Genomic DNA, 15,995 nt, shown 5'->3' with positions numbered 1-15,995 from the left:
TCAGGCTGATGAAGTCTCTGGTTTATGTGGCCCTTTCTGTCTCTTGGGCTAATACTTTCCTTGTGTCTTTGGTGTTCTTCATTCTCCTTTACTCTAGGTCAATACTCCTTGACATTGGGCTCCCTATTACCAGCTTTCCTTTCCCCTCCTGCCTTCTAGTCCTTGCCACTGGGCTGGTGTGCCCCTTTAGTCTCCTTTTGTTTTATGGGCCTCTCTAATCTTTGGCTAAAGGGTGAACCTCAGGAGTGACTTCATTACTGAGCTAAAAGGGTGTCTCGGGGTTTCTCCAGTCTCTGTCAGGCCAGTAAGTCTGGTCTTTTTGTGCGTTAGAATTTTGCTCTTCATTTTTCTTCAGCTCTGTCTGGGACCCTCTGTTGTGAATCCCTGTCAGAGCAGTCAGTGGTGGTAGCTGGGACCATCTAGTTGTACTGGACTCATTCTGGTGGAGGCCATGGTATGTACAGGTTCTTCATGAGCACAATTAAGTGTTCTGGAATTCCCATTCTTCGCAGTATTATCCATAATTTGTTATGATCTACACAGTCGAATGCCTTTGCATAGTCAATAAAACACGGGTAAACATCTTTCTGGTATTCTCTGCTTTCAGCCAGGATCCATCTGACATCAACAGTGATATCCCTGGTTCCACGTCCTCTTCTGACTCCAACTAGAATTTCTGGCAGTTCCCTGTCAATATACTGCTGCAGCTGCTTTTGAATGATCTTCAGCAAAATTATACTTGTGTGTGATATTAATATTGTTTGATAACGTCTGCATTCGTGTGTATATTTATACACATATAATAAACATACGCATGTGATAGCATTCATGAACTTTATTTTTAAGGTTAGCATTTAAAAAACTTGCTTAAAAGTATAATAATGTTTTAGACTCTTTTTTTTTTCCTTTAAACAGATAGAGGGACAAAGACAGAAATCACCAGCACTGGCTGAAGGTAAGTATGTCTTTGGGGGAAATGATTTTTTCAATACAAATGAAAAGTTGTGTTTAGCCAATGTAGTTTTTTAAATCATAATTACAGAAAATGTATACATAATAATTGTGAATTCCTAAAAACATCTGTTGGAAATACCCTGTATTGTTTAAATTTTGGCTTAAAATATGAAGCAGTAGAGGAAATGTAATTAGAACTTTTTTTTTTACAGCTCGCTTTCAATAGGAGAGGTATGTTTCTCTTTGAATTCCTTTTTAAGTCATTTTAGCTATCACTGATATAGTTGATCAGCAAAGGTCTGTGCTGTAATTCTAGTAGTTTAAAATTTTTTTGTAGTAATGTGTGTGTGTATCGTTTTCCTTGGATGCTAGAAGGGAAGGCACTTTTATACACTGTCTTAAATAAGAATTCTACCTGTTGGCTTTGATCCTTTTTTTAAATCTTAGAAGTGTAGAATGCTTAACAAAAAAAGTTCCCTGTAAAGGATCCTGAATACTTAAACATTTATAATCCTGTAATTATTTCAATTATAACAAGTTAATAGGTATTTGAAAATGTAATTTTTCCATAGATATACTTCCCATTCTTCAGGAAAATATTCAGCTTAAAATCTTTCTGTGCTCTTCCTAGTCATAAATGGGATATTTACACTTCAAAACTAGCTTACAATTTTAGTAGAACTGATAGGACAGCTGTCACTATGGCCTTTAGGAATTATAATCACCTCACCTACTCTATGTGTTACAGTTAAAATCCCTTCTCAAAATAATGGTTGTATGTGTCTGAAATAAAATACATAGGATTAAAAAGGAAACCAGTTATATTGAATAAAGTTAGCAAATATTAAAAATACAAATTTGTAACAGTAGTGTATGTGCTTCTTATAGAATAAACTTTATTGGCAGGTCTGCTAATTACTGTAATTTCATATAATTATCTGCAACAATTGTAATAACATTTGTGATTTCTATTACTGAGAAATTCATAGATATTTCTAACACTGTATTTTGTTGCCTACAGTCTTGATTGATGGAGTTGCTAAATTTCACGTAGAGGTTAATAAAAAAGGTTCCTATCCAAATTCACAGACCCCTGAATTCTATCTAGGGTCTGTGGGTTACAGAGTAAGGACTCCTATCAGTGAAAAGTCATTATACTTTCCTTTCTCCATTATACTTGAGTAAGTTTAGTTTTTTATGTTCTGTATAACTAATCTTAAAGAAGTAGAGTTCCATCTGTCCCTAAAGAAATATCCTAATGGTGTAGGCTAGAAGTTCTTGAAATATTTTGAAGAAGCTTCTTTTGTTTGTTGATCAAGTATAACGGAAACAACAGCGTGTTCTGTGGAGAAACGAGTAGAAGATAAGCGTTAAGACTTGGAAAGTGCCTGCTTCAGAGAACTCACATTCTAGTTGAAGGATCATGAAATAAACATGGAAAAATTACCAGTGTAAGAATCTAAAAGTTTAACAAGAGCAGTGGCATGCTTAATTGCCGTAGGAAGGATACAGACAGTAAGTGTTCTGTGGTTGTGCTCTAGAAGCACCAAAAAAGGTAGACTTTGGAAAAGTCACAAGGTGTTTCGCAGGTTACTTGAGTAGTATGAACTATACAATGACAGTGTGCCAGCCTAAGTTAGGAAAAGTCTGAAAGGGTGTCAGTAAATTCAGGTGCTTGTCTTGAAACTTGTAGATGACTTATAAATGAACAGAAGGACAGGCCTATTCAAGTTTAGTTGATAGCAAAAACAGCATAAGATTTGTTTTAAAGGGGACCTGGTGGGATGTCTGAATTTTTTTATTTGTAGTACTTGGTTCTTTGTAGCAATATGATCTGGCCCTGATGCCATATTTTAAAGACATTCTCAAAAGCTGCCCTACCGGGGTCGTTGGATTAAGCCCAGTTCTTTTACTAATTCGCTGCTTTTGCCCAAGCCGCCACATTTCTCTGGTCCTCATAAAATGAGGGCGTTGAGCTACATGATTCATTTCATGAACTCTTTAGCATGGGCTCAGGTTTTCTCTCCTTTCTCTTCCCCTTCACTTCCTTTCTCAGCAACTTTAGACATTTGGTAAAAATATTCAAAGGAGTTTAGTTATTTAAACTCTTTCTTTATTTATAAATATTGTCCTTTTCTATGCTCTGTGAAACTTTAAAACCTGTACTAACTAGATGGCTAGATGGCGTATACTTAGTTCAAAAGTTTATATGATGTACACAGACTGCACTTAGTGGTTTCAAAAAGTCATTTAAAATTAGTATCTTACTAAGAGAACAATAGGCTACCCCTTTTTTTTTTTTTAAATAAATCAGCTTTTCTGATGTTATTTAGTCAGCGGTATCAGTCCATGTCATTTGATTATAATCACAAAGTTTACTTTTTAAATCTACCTAGGGACTCTGTTTCTGCTGTCCAACTGAAGTCAAATAATATTTTTTAAAATGATGTAATGAAAACATACATTCAGTTATAATTACCACCTCCTCTGCAACATCAAAATGCAATGAATGACCTCTACTGGAGTCTATTTAGCATTACAAGAAGTAGTGATTTATAATGTGGAAAAACCATTCAAGTAATATATATCTTAAAACGTAATTATATAATTACCAAGAAGAGAAAAATACGTTTAATGCTTGTTTTTCTATTCTGTTTGATTATGATGTGTCTGGGGGAGAATGATTTTAATTTAAATTCAAGAACAAGAACTGTTTTGACTGCCTTCTTGTAATTTCACTGTATTAAATTCCTTTAGCATGCCAGGCTCAAACAGAAAGACCTGACCAACAATAGAGAAATATTTAAGGACATTTCAAAGTCAGCATCTGACTTCTTTTTTTTGTCATCATACTTTCCCCCCTTAAAAATTTGTTTTCTATGAGAATTTTTTTCCTGATTTAGAAATTGGAGTACTAGTATTGATCTTTTTTTTTTTTGAGAATACTTGCAAGAAAAAACTTTAACTCTTTTCAGATGAATTCTGCGTGCTTGCGTTTATGAATAAGAAGCAATATGAAGCAAAATGTTTAAGAGAACTGTGTTTGGATTCCAACTTTACTGCTTACTAATTGTTGATCTTGAACAAGTTACTTAATCCTTCTATGAGGTTTCTAAAAGTAAAATGGGGATCATGCTAAGTAACCTTACAAAATAGTTGAAAATTTTATAAGATAGAATTGTATTATCTTATAATACACTTAGCATAGTTGCGTGTGTACTTAACATAGTTGATGGCACACAATAAGATGTCATTATTGACTTTCATGTTCAATTACTATTTATAGCATATAAGGCCCTGTGCAAGGTGATTTGGGTTCAAAGGTAATTAAGATACAGCTACAGGGAAAAATGGTTCTGTTGTCCTTTGTTCCTTTAGTCCATTATGTTAATATCCACTTCTAAACTTTATTCTGTTTCAGAAGCTAAGCCCTCATAATTACTAGATAGGAGATACATATTATTAATCTTATTTATAATTTTATGCATATGTGACTGTATAGATAGCCTGATGGATAACTTTCTTTTGACCTCACTTTAGTATATTTTAAGATAACTTCAATTATTTAGTGAGTTGTCAGATGGTGAAGGTGTTGTCTGTTTAGTTCGGTTCCTGGAAGTCAGTGGTAACTGGGACCAATGAGGAGAGATCACAGGTGGGTAAATCTCAGCGTAAGAATTGTGGTTCATGTTGTGTTTATTATGCATTGTAGTCATCTTTCTATATAGTGGTAAACATAGGTGCTTCATAAATATTGGCTGAAGTTTATAAAAATTTTTCTAAAAGTTTCTAGAAGTTTACTGAAGGTTTCTAAAACTAAAGTCATTTGAAAATAGAATGACTTACTCCTTGTAGTTATGCAGATAAAAGTTTTAAGCAGAGGCTAGATGGCTGCTTGGCACATCTTCATAGTAAGTTTGCTAGTCAAGCTTGGCGTCTTCCATTTTAGTGTGGATGGCCCCTTCCTGGTCTAAGATTCTCGGATTCAGTGAATATTAGTTATAAAGCTATTCTTCCTGATGTCTTTCAGTCTTCAGAGGAACTAGTAAGAAGAGTCCCCATTCCACCAAAAATATACGTCACAGAATACCTTATCTTTTAACTCAAAAACTATGAGAAAGAAACGAAAAGAATGAATTTTAAGACCTCTTACCCATTTCAGTTATAAAATGGTGTAACTGGGAATGATGCTTTATTCCTGTATGCCAAATTCTGACAGACCTCCTAGAGATTGGAGATCCCGTGCTTCCCCCTTCCCCCTCTGACATCTTGAAGGGGAGGAAAGAATGATGAACAGTACTTCATCTTTTCGCTGCTATGAGGCCTGGATCCTTGCTGTTTTTGTTGTAGCTTGGGGATTGTGGGAGAGAAGTCATAGGCCCTCACTCTTGGAGGGTGGATTGGAATGTTCATGTGTAATGGATGAGAATTCCCTTTGTAGCCCTTAGTTATTTTCACTGCTATTTCTAAGAATGACTTGGTTCCAGGATCAAAATTTCAAGGATTTTACCTCTCTTCTAAGTGCTGTAATGAATAAGAACACGTGAAATGGTCTATGTACAGGTTCCTCATGAGCACAGTTAAGTGTTCTGGAATTCCCATTCTTTGCAATGTTATCCATAAGTTGTAATGATCCACACAGGTGAATGACTTTCATAGTCAATAAAACGTAAGTATACATCTTTCTGGTATTCTCTGCTTTCAGCCAGGATCCATCTGACATCAGCAATGATATCCATAGTTCCACGTCCTCTTCTGAATCCAGCCTGAATTTTTGGCAGTTCCCTGTCGATGTACTGCTGCAGCTGCTTTTGAATGATCTTCAGCAAAATTTTCCTCGTGTGTGGTATTAATGATACTGTTTGATAATTTCTGCATTCGGTTGGATCACTTTTCTTGGGAATAGGCATAAATGTGGATCTCTTCCAGTCACTTGACCAGGTATCTGTCTTCCAAATTTCTTGGCATAGACAAGTGAGCACTTCTAGCACTGCATCCGTTTGTTGAAACATCTCAGTTGATATTCCGTCCGTTCCTGGAGTCTTGTTTTTCGCCAGTGCCTTCAGTGCAGCTTGGACTTCTTCCTTCAGTACCATTGGTTCCTGATCATATGCTACCTTTCGAAGTGGTTGAGCATTGACCAGTTCTTTTTGTTATAGTGACTCTGTATTCCTTCCATCTTCTTTTGATCCTTCCTCCGTTGTTTTAATATTTTCTGCATAGAATCCTTCACTATTGCAACTCGAGACTTGAATTTTTTCTTGAGTTCTTTCAGCTTGAGAAATGCCAAGCGTGTTCTTCCCTTCTGGTTTTCTATCTCCAGCTCTTTGCACATTTCATTGTAATACTTTGTCTTCTCAAGCCACCCTTTGAAATCTTCTGTTCATTTCTTTACTTCATCATTTCTTCCTTTTGCTTTAGCTACTTGACATTCAAGAGCAAATTTCAGAGCCTCTTCTGACATCCATTTTGGTCTTTTCTTTGTTTCCTGTCTTTTTAATGACCTCTCACTTTCTTCATGTATGATGTCCTTGATGTCATTCCACAACTCGTCTGGTCTTCGGGCATTAGTGTTCAGCAAGTCAAATCTGTTCTTGAGGTGGTCTCTAAATTCAGGTAGGATATACTCAAAGTTGTACTTCGGGTCTTGTGGACTTGTTCTGATTTTCTTCAGCCCCAATTTGAACTTGCATTTGAGCAACAAATGGTTTGTTCCACAGTGGTCCTCTGGCCTTGTTCTGACTGATACTGAGTTTCTCTATTGTCTCTTTCCACCGATATAGTTGATTTGATTCCTGTATATTTCATCTGGCAGGGTCCACGTGTATAGTTGCCGTTTATGTTGTTGAAAAAAGGTATTTGCAACGAAGAAGTCGTTGGTCTTGCAAAATTCTATCATGCGATCTCCAGCATCGTTTCTATCACCAAGGCTGTATTTTCCAACTGCTGATCCTTCTTTGTTTCCAATCACCAGTAATTATCAATGCATCCTGACTGCATGTTAGATCAATTTCAGACTGCAGAAGCTGGTAAAAATCTTCAGTTTCTTCATCTTTGGCCTTAGTGGTTGGTGCATAAATTTGAATGATAGTCGTATTAAGTGATCTTTCTTGTTAGGTGTATGGGTATGGATATTATTCTATCACTGGCAGCATTGTACTTCAGGATAGATCTTGAAATGTTCTTTTTAATGATGAGTGCAGTGCCATTCGTCTTCAAGTTGTTATTCCCGGCATAGTAGACCATATGATTGTCCGATTCAAAATGGCCAATACCAGTCCGTTTCAGCTCAGTAATGTCTAGGATATCGATGTTTATGTGTTCCATTACATTTTTGATGATTTCCAATTTTTCTAGACTCATACTTCGTACATTCCACATTTATATTATTTGTGGATGTTTGCAGTTATTTCTTCTCATTTTGTGTGGTGCCACATCAGTAAATGCAGGTCCCAAAAGCTTGACTCCATCCACATCAGTAAGTTCGACTCTAGTTTGAGGAGGCAGCTCTTCCCCAATCATCTTTTGAGTGCTTTCCACCCTGGGAGGCTCATCTTACAGCACTGTGTAAGACATTGGTTCACTGCTGTTCTTAAGGTTTTCATTGGCTAATTCCTTTCAGAAGTAGACTGCTGGGTCCTTCTTCCTAGTCTCTCTTAGTCTGGAAGCTCAACTGAAACCTATCCGCCATGGGTGACCCTGCTGGTATTTGAACACTGGTGGCATAGCTTCCAGCATCACAGCAGCATGCAAGCCCCCACGGTACAATAAACTGACAGACGTGGGGGGGCAATTTCAAAGAAGAATTATTACTTAATAAGCAGAGACCACAAAAACAGAGGAAAAATCGGATTATGTATGACAATGACACCATAAATAAAATTATGACGTTACAGGCTGACAAAGTATTTGCCATGTATATAAGCATCAAAAGGTTTGTTTCCAGAATGTGTAAGAATTCCTAAAATCCATGGAGGAAAAAAATGGTTGGCTTGTCAGTTGGAGTCCAGTTAGGAAAACAAACCACTCTGGGCATTTCAAACAGAGGCAATTTTAATATAGAGAATTAGTTACAATGATAGTAGAAAGGCTGGAGGAGCAAAAGAGGAATAGAGTAGCAAAAAGAAAGGGCGATGTCCAGAGATAAGCTGCTGCCACCACTAGGCTGGACCCTTCATGCTGTACCTGCTTCTGCCGCTTAAATGGGGCCTTGGATACTGGAGTCATTCCATCCCTGTTGTTCCTGTAGCAGCTGATGGCCAGTTCCGGTCAGAAACAGGAAGATTCTCTTATCCTACTGCTTTCTTCTTACCCTCCATTTCACAGAGGAGGAAACCCAGATGGCCAGTAAACATACAAAAAGACGTTCATTTTAACTGGTAATCAAGAAAATGAATATTAAAACATGAATGAGATTTTTCACACTCTAAAGATTAAAGTTTGAGGTTTTGGAGAATGGGAAGAGAGGAAATCTCTTTACATTGCCAGTGGCACAGTGATAAAAGTACTTTGGAAAGCAATTTGGCACAATCTAGTAAAGTTATAGCTGCCTTTTCATTTCTAGGTAGCTGTGGAGCCCTGGTGGTGCACTGGTTAAGAGCTCGGCTGCTAACCAAAAGGTCAGCAGTTCGAATCCACCAGCCGCTCCTTGGAAACCCTGTGGGACAATTCTGTTCTGTCCTGTAGGGTCGCTATGAGTCGGAATCGACTCGATGGCAACAGGTTTTGCTTTGGTCCTGTACGAATTCTTGTACATGGATAAAAGTATACACAGTGTGTGTATGGATGTGTAAGGCATCATTTATTGTTATAGACACATTGAAAACAACCTTTGTTGTCCATCTGTAGGGGGATTAATAAATAAACTGGTTTCTTTGAACAGTGGAATAGTATGTAACAGCTAAAATGAATGAACTAGAACTATATGGATAATTCTCAAAAAAAAGTTGAATGAGACAAGCAGGTTTTAAATATTTGTACAGTATGTCTTTTATGCAAATTGAACAGAACAGTATTATGATGTTTATGGATCTGTACCTTTGTAATAAAAATTTTAAAACTAGGTCTGCAAATGAAGCATACTTTTAGATGGTAGTTTTAAAGATAGTGATTACCTTAGCAGGGGAAGTAGGAGGGGTGAGATTGGAAGGCTAACTGTACAAAAAAGCGGGAGGCCTGTGAGGCAAATATGGCAAAATGTTACCATGTTAATCTGGGAGGTAGAGTGTTAATATGATGATTTGTTATTCTCTGCTTTATGTTTGAAGAAGTGTCTAATTTAAAGAAATAGAAACAAAAGAACTAAGAACCAGCCCCTCTGAGAAACCTTTACTAACCTTACCAAGGCTGGGTTGCTGTTAGATGCCGTCAGGTTGGCTCCCACTCTTGGTGACCTCATGTACAACAGAACGAAACTTGCCCAGTCCTGCAGCATCATATCAGATAATATTCTGTTGTGATTGATCCATAGGGTTTTCACTGGCTTATTTTTGGAAGTAGATTACCAGGCCTTTCTTCCTAGTCTTTTAGTCTGGGAGCTCTGCTGAAACTTGTCCACCATGGATGACCTGCTGGTATTTGAAATATCAGTGGCATAGCTTCCAGCATCGTAGCAACTCGCGAGTCACCATAGTATGACAAACTGACAGACAGGTGGTGGAAGGCTGGCTTAGACGTTCCTTTTTCTATGTGTTCATTGTATCCTTTGCTTGCTTTTTTTTTAAAGCTACCTTGCGCTCTTGTCTCTGAATTCCTTAATGCCGGATGTTCAGTATCTATCACAGGGATTGGCAGATAGGTGCACAATTCAATGACATTAATTACATTCCCCGTATTGTGTACCCCACGTGCCTGTCAGGAATGCTGCTTAGAAGCAAGGATGGCAAGACTTTGTCTCACATACTTTGGACATGTTATCAGGAGGGACCAGTCCCTGGAGAGGGGACATCATCCTTGGTAAAGTAGAGGGTCAGCGAAAAAGAGGAAGACCCTCAAGGAGATGGATTGATACAGTGGCTTTAACAGTGGGCTCGAGTATGACAACGATTGCGAGGACGGTGCAGAACTGGGGAGTGTTTCGTTCTGTTGTACATAGGGTCACTATCAGTTGGAAACAACTGGACGGTACCTAACAATGACAGTGTTGTGCAGCCATCACCGCTGTTCATTTCCTAAAGTTTTCATCACCACAAACAGAAAATCAGTACCCCTTTAGCAGTCACTGCTTATTCCTCCCTCTCTCCAACCCCTGGTAACCACCAGTAAACTTTTGTTTCTATATTTGCCTATTCTAGATATTAAACCCGTTGCTGTCAAGTCGATTCTGACTCTTTTGGGTGGTTTAATTTTCAGTGGCCGAAGGCATAGAATAGTACCAGTGATCTGTGAATCAGATCCAGAGGTGCCATGACAGTCTGCTTTAGTAATGCTCTATTATGGCTCTCCTCCATGTACGGAGTGGTGGTGGTCTCCTGATTTATTTATTGCACACAACCAGACAGCCAAATGACAGTCTATTTGAAATAAGATTTTTTCATTTTAAACTGCCAAATTTAAGAGCACCCACTAGATGTCAGCACTAGGAAAGATGCAGCCTTACATGTAGGAATCCTGGCCAGAAGCAATGTGAGAGATTCAAAGAAGTGAACTGACTTGTGTAAAGTCAGATATTTTGTGACAGAGTCAGGACTAGAAGTCAGGTTTCTCAATTTTTAGTCCGTTGTTTTTCTCTAAGTCAATTTATTTTAAGAATTTAAGTCCTTACTTTAAGTCAGATTACTTAACTACATGTAATTTGGAGCCCTGTTGGCACAGTGGTTAAGAGCTCAGGCTGCTAACCAGAAGGTTGGCAGTTGAAATCTACCAGCTGCTCCTTGGAAACCCTGTGGGGCAGTTCTACTGTGTCCTGTAGGGTTGCTATGAGTCAGAATCGACTCGATGGCAACAGGTTGGGACATATAATTTATTAGCCTAAAAATGTATTGCTCTTGACATGGACTAGGGATTCACTGTGAGATTTTAGTATTGTGATAGTTTTATAGGCAGGAACCCAGTTATTACCTCAGCCCTGGTATTAATAATGCCTTCTCTCTTAACAGTCCCCAAAGGAAGGAGAATCAGAGGTTCACTTTATTAATAGCCAGACTAGTACCCGATAACTTCTGATACAGTGCTCTAGGGTAACAGGTGAATTAGCAAGTGTTGGTAAGGTTGAAGGTTAAACTACTCTCTCTCTTTAAACTCCCCTGTAGCCACCAGACTCCAGGTAGGAGAGCAGAAACTATGCTAGGTATTTTAAAACAGGAATTTAATGTTTAGACTATTTACAGAAGTGTTGCAAGCCTAAAAGAGCAGAAAGAAGATGCTCAGATAAGTCAGATATTAATAGTAACCACAGGAAGCAACTATCACTTCTGGGGTGGGGGGGCACAAGGGAAGAGATGGGCTAGGCAGAACCCAGGCGCTCAAAGGAGGAACCCCACAAGGTGAGGTGCCCAGGCCTCTGAGAGGAAACACTTGAGGCTGAGAGATAATAGGTAAATAGCATAGTCCACCTCTCTGGCTACTCGGTGTTCATTTACTCATGTTTAAGTACAACAGTGTAACATTTTCCTGCTACTTTTCAGTTCTAATTTTTGAGGAGCTCACGTGCGGATCCTCTAGGAATTGAGGTGGGAGGAAAAAAAATACTGAATATAAAGTCCCAGAGGGGACACTAAGTCTGCTTATTAAGTCATGTGGAATCGGGGTAAGGGGAAGAGTTGAATTCTGTAGTCTCGGGTTCTGCTTAAACTTGTTTACCGCATAGCAATCAGAAAACAAGGGCAAGGGATAAAGGCAACTCTTGGTGTATGCCATTTAATGAATAGTTATTTGTTGCCTGGTCGTTATCATTGTGCAAGAACAAAAGATACTGACTCTTGGCAACTTCTGTTCTTGAGAAGAAAGGGAGAGAGAGAAGTGGAGAAGGTTGAAAAGTAATTAGTGTAATCTGTAGAGCATAACAGCATAATGTTAGGATAATTATTACAAGATACTTTACTGGTAGACTTGTTTGAGTTGATTATTTCCACTACGCGGGCATTCAACTACTGGGGGCTTTGTACTTCTTACATAAGACTATTTTAGTCTTTTCAGTACTGTCGGCTGCCAGACTTCTACTGTGAACTGCAGCCATTTCGGAAGCCAAGAAGGAATTGTGATTCTCCCTGTCCTTTAAATTATTGTGTACCTAACTGCACTTTTAAATGAAAGAAATGCCATTGGATCCCACCTATTTAAGGTTATTAATTCAATAAGTATTTATTGAATCTTTACTCTGGTGCAGTGGTTGAGCGCTAGGCTACTAACCGAAAAGTCGGCAGTTCAAACCCACCAGTCACCCTGTGGGAGAAAGATGTCTCAGTCTGTGTCTGTAAAGATTACAGTCTTGGAAACCCTATGGGGCAGTTCTGCTCTGTCCTATAGGGTTGCTATGAGTCAGAATCAACTTGATGGTAATAGATTTGGTTTGGTTTTATCTTGAAGATTTACTTTGTATACTTAATCAGTGGTGCATCAAATAAACATTTGGCCAATAATGTCAATATTCTGCCAAGGCCAAAGCAGAAAATCATAGAATAAATTTATGGAATACGTGAATAAGTTTGAAAATCTATCAAAGTTTAATTATAATTCTATGAACTTTAGTTTAAAAGTTTGACATAATGAAAAAAATTTGTTCTTGCATTATTATCAGTTGCTGAAATCACTCCTGGAGTCACTCTGTGTTCATTTGCAATACTAAATTGACATCTGCTTTCAAGCAGTGATTTTGTAGTTTCACAGGGGTTCTGCAAACAGGCTTTGTACAATGTTTGAAGAAGATGGTGCCTGAATATTTTCAGAAGCAGACTTGCTAAGAGAGATTGTTGATGTCAGTTGAAATTTTTTAAGTTTCTTTTACTTTTTAGCTTGTACTCGTTGCTTTAAGCAATCCCTTGAGAAATGCTTGCCTTTAAGGTGAGGACTTGAGAATTGACCATCGGAATGAGCAACGTGAAGGTTATTTGATGGCCTTACTGGAGCCATGTTGGTGGTGTGGGGTTGAGGCTGAAGCTAGGCTGGAGCAGGTTTAACAGAATGTGAGGAGAGGAATAAGAGACAATGAGTATAAGCAATTTTTTTCAAGGAATTTTGCTGCAAAGGGAAGCAAAGGAATAGGGTGGGAGCTGGTAGGAAAAATAGAATCAGGTTTATTTCTCCCATCTTAAACAACAAAACAAAAATATGTGCATTATGCCAAAGGGAAGGATACTGAAAAAGAATAAACATAAAGTAGGAAGGAAACTCAGGACATTGTGTTGTCCTTAATGCCAAATGAAGAAAGTATCTCAGGAAGGAGTGAGTGGTAACTGGGTCGGAAGCGTTGAGAAGTCCAGTAAGTTGAAGTATTGAGAATTGACCTTGGAATTTAGCCAGATGCAGATTTTGGTGATCTTGATAGGGACAGCTTCATTGAAGTGGTGGGCATAAAATCCAGATTGGAATGAGTTGAAAGAATGAGAGGTGAAAACGTGGAAGCAAGTGAGGGGACCTGAAGTCTTTGAGTGTAGAAGAAGTGCTGTCCCAGAAGAAGGGTTTGCCATCAGGAGCAGGTGCATATCATCTGCTGTAGATGAGAGGAGGGTAGAGTGTGTCTTCGCTGATGAAGAAAGGGTGGTAGGAAGGATCGTAGATGCTTCCATTTGTTCTGTGAAGAATGTAGTGAGGTCATTTCTTGTATGTATGGAGGGTGGGTTGTGGGAGGTTTGAGGAGAGTTTTTAAAACCTGGTAGAGTGGGAGGGTAGATTGGGGATATGTAGTAGGATTGCCAGGCAAACTGACGGTACACTTGATGTTTGTGGTTGTGCATTTAAAGCAGGCTTTCAACTCGGGCAGTTCGCCTGCCGGGGACGTTTGGTGATATCTAGGGACTTTTTTTGGTTGTCATAACTTGGAGGGGTGGTGGTGGTGGAACTCCTGGCTTCTAGTGGGTTGAGGCCCAGCTGCTGCTAAACATCCTACAATGCACAGGACAGCCCCTACAGCAAAGTATTGTATAGCTCAAATTTAATAACAGTGAGATGGAGAAATCCTGTTTTACAAGTGAAGCTAGTCGGCATGCTTACGCATTTTTCTTCCCTCCCTTCCTTCCCAACCCCCTTCCCACAAATATTAAGTTTATAATCTGGACACAAGGAAGATTGACTCTTCACAAATAAGAGTGATTAAGGTTATGGTTAATACCGTGAAGGCCTAAGCTGGGTAATGTGATAAAAGGTAGTGGGTCGGAGGGCACATCTACTTTAGATAAGGCTGGCAGAGGAAAGCCTCTGTGAGGAGGCAGTGTTTTTGAGGCCTGAAGGGTTAAAAGAAGCCAGCCATGGAAAGCACTTGGGACTAGCATTCTAGACAGACAGGAGACAACACTGTGAAGACTCTTGAGCTTGAAAGAGTAAATGAAGGAACAGCAAGCCTCTTGTAGGCAGTTTCTAGAAAGGTAGAGGAAATAGTATAGTAAATGTGGCATGTAGTTCTGTTTCTACCTGCTTCCATTATTCCAGTTAAGGAAATTTCTTTTCAAATGTTTTATGGGAAAATGGTCTAATGTATTAAGTGCCTTGTGTAAGCTTAAAAATACATTCACAGACGACCGGCCAGGAAGAGAGTGTTCCTTTATAGATAACTTACCAACTTTGAAAGAAAAATGTAACAGAAGAGCTCATAATCATGAAAATCCACCAGAAATATTACAGACTCTTGACATAAAATGTATCTGGTTTCTGTGTATTAAATTTGTGTTAAATTTTTTCTTAGCTTATTTGGTAAATATTTATAATATTTAGATTAAATCCAAAGATTACAATAAAAAAACTTTGGAAGAGAATTCAGGAGGAAAAAAGACGGTCCAATATTATTCTAAATGATAGTATTTATTATTTACTTTGAACCTCTAAAGTATATCAGTAGTATTGTCTGTTAGATTTTACATAACCCGTTTAAATTTTTTTTACATTTTTGGATTTATCGGTATTTACTTACTATCTGAAACTTAGAAATTTTATTAGTCAGAACTCTTTTATATGTAGGTGACAGAAATCCAGTCAGCTAGACAGGTAAAAGGGTAATTGGTTAGAAGAAACTGGGGTATCTTAAAACCAGAGGGAAAAATCAAGCAGCTGTAACAGGGAAATCGCAGCTGGAACTCATGACTCCAGGACACTTTCTGTGACCCCACTGAATATTAGCTTTATTCTCTTGTGACAGACTGGCTTCCTCTGTGGCAGGAAATACGGCTCCCTCGTGCTCCCATGCCTCACATTCCACAGATTTTTTTTCATTCAGTCAGGTTGCTCCAGCAACAGCGACAGTGATAGCATCAAATAAACAGCCAGGCATGGTACCAAGTGTTTTACTTTATTGTCTCATTTAATGATTTTAGGAACCCTTTGTAGTGGGTATTATTATGTACATTTTACAGATGAGAAAACTGAGGCAAGGAAAAGTTTGGAAACTTGACTAAACTTACAAAGCTTGAAAGTGTATCACAGTTGGAGTTTGAACCCAGGTGGTCTGGTACTGGAGCTGACATTTTTTAAAATTTTATTTATTTATTTATTTATTTAAATTGTACTTCAGGTGAAGGCTTATAGAACAAATAGTTTCTCATGAAACAGAAGTACACATGTTGTTTTAGAACATTGGTTAACAACCCCACAACGTATCAACCCTCTAACTTCTCAACCTCTTTTTTTTTTTTTAGTGAAAATACACATAGCCAAAGATACACCATTTCAAAAATTTCTGTATGCACAGTTCAGTGACATTGACTACGCTCTTCGAAATGTGCTGTTATTCTCACTTAAGATAAAGGCTTACAGAACAAAATAGTTTCTCATTTAACAGTTACGACAAATGTTGCCCTATGACAATGGTTAACAATCTCACAACACATCAACAATATCCTTACTCAACCTTGGGTTCCCTATCACCAGCTTCCTTGTCCCCTTGTGCCTTCTGG

General features: G+C 38.3%; 1 protein-coding gene across 3 annotated transcripts in view; it reads left to right on the top strand.

Annotated features, from left to right (window-relative positions):
• CYRIB (CYFIP related Rac1 interactor B) overlaps window positions 1-15,995 on the top strand; it is a 114,655-nt gene that overhangs the window by 61,398 nt on the left and 37,262 nt on the right. For 2 of the 3 annotated variants that reach the window (XM_023728197.1, XM_004373005.2), the window contains exon 2: window positions 916-955. The gene's annotated coding sequence lies outside the window, so the exon portion shown is untranslated. Of the gene's footprint in view, window positions 1-915; window positions 956-1,166; window positions 1,186-15,995 lie in introns of all 3 variants that reach the window. The other variant, XM_023728196.1, reaches the window with a different exon arrangement.

This window comes from Trichechus manatus, unplaced genomic scaffold (genome assembly GCF_000243295.1).
Source record: "Trichechus manatus latirostris isolate Lorelei unplaced genomic scaffold, TriManLat1.0 scaffold00022, whole genome shotgun sequence".
Taxonomy (NCBI): Eukaryota; Metazoa; Chordata; class Mammalia; order Sirenia; family Trichechidae; genus Trichechus; species Trichechus manatus.
Note: the sequence above shows the minus strand (reverse complement) of the source record. Positions and strands in the feature narration are given on the sequence as shown.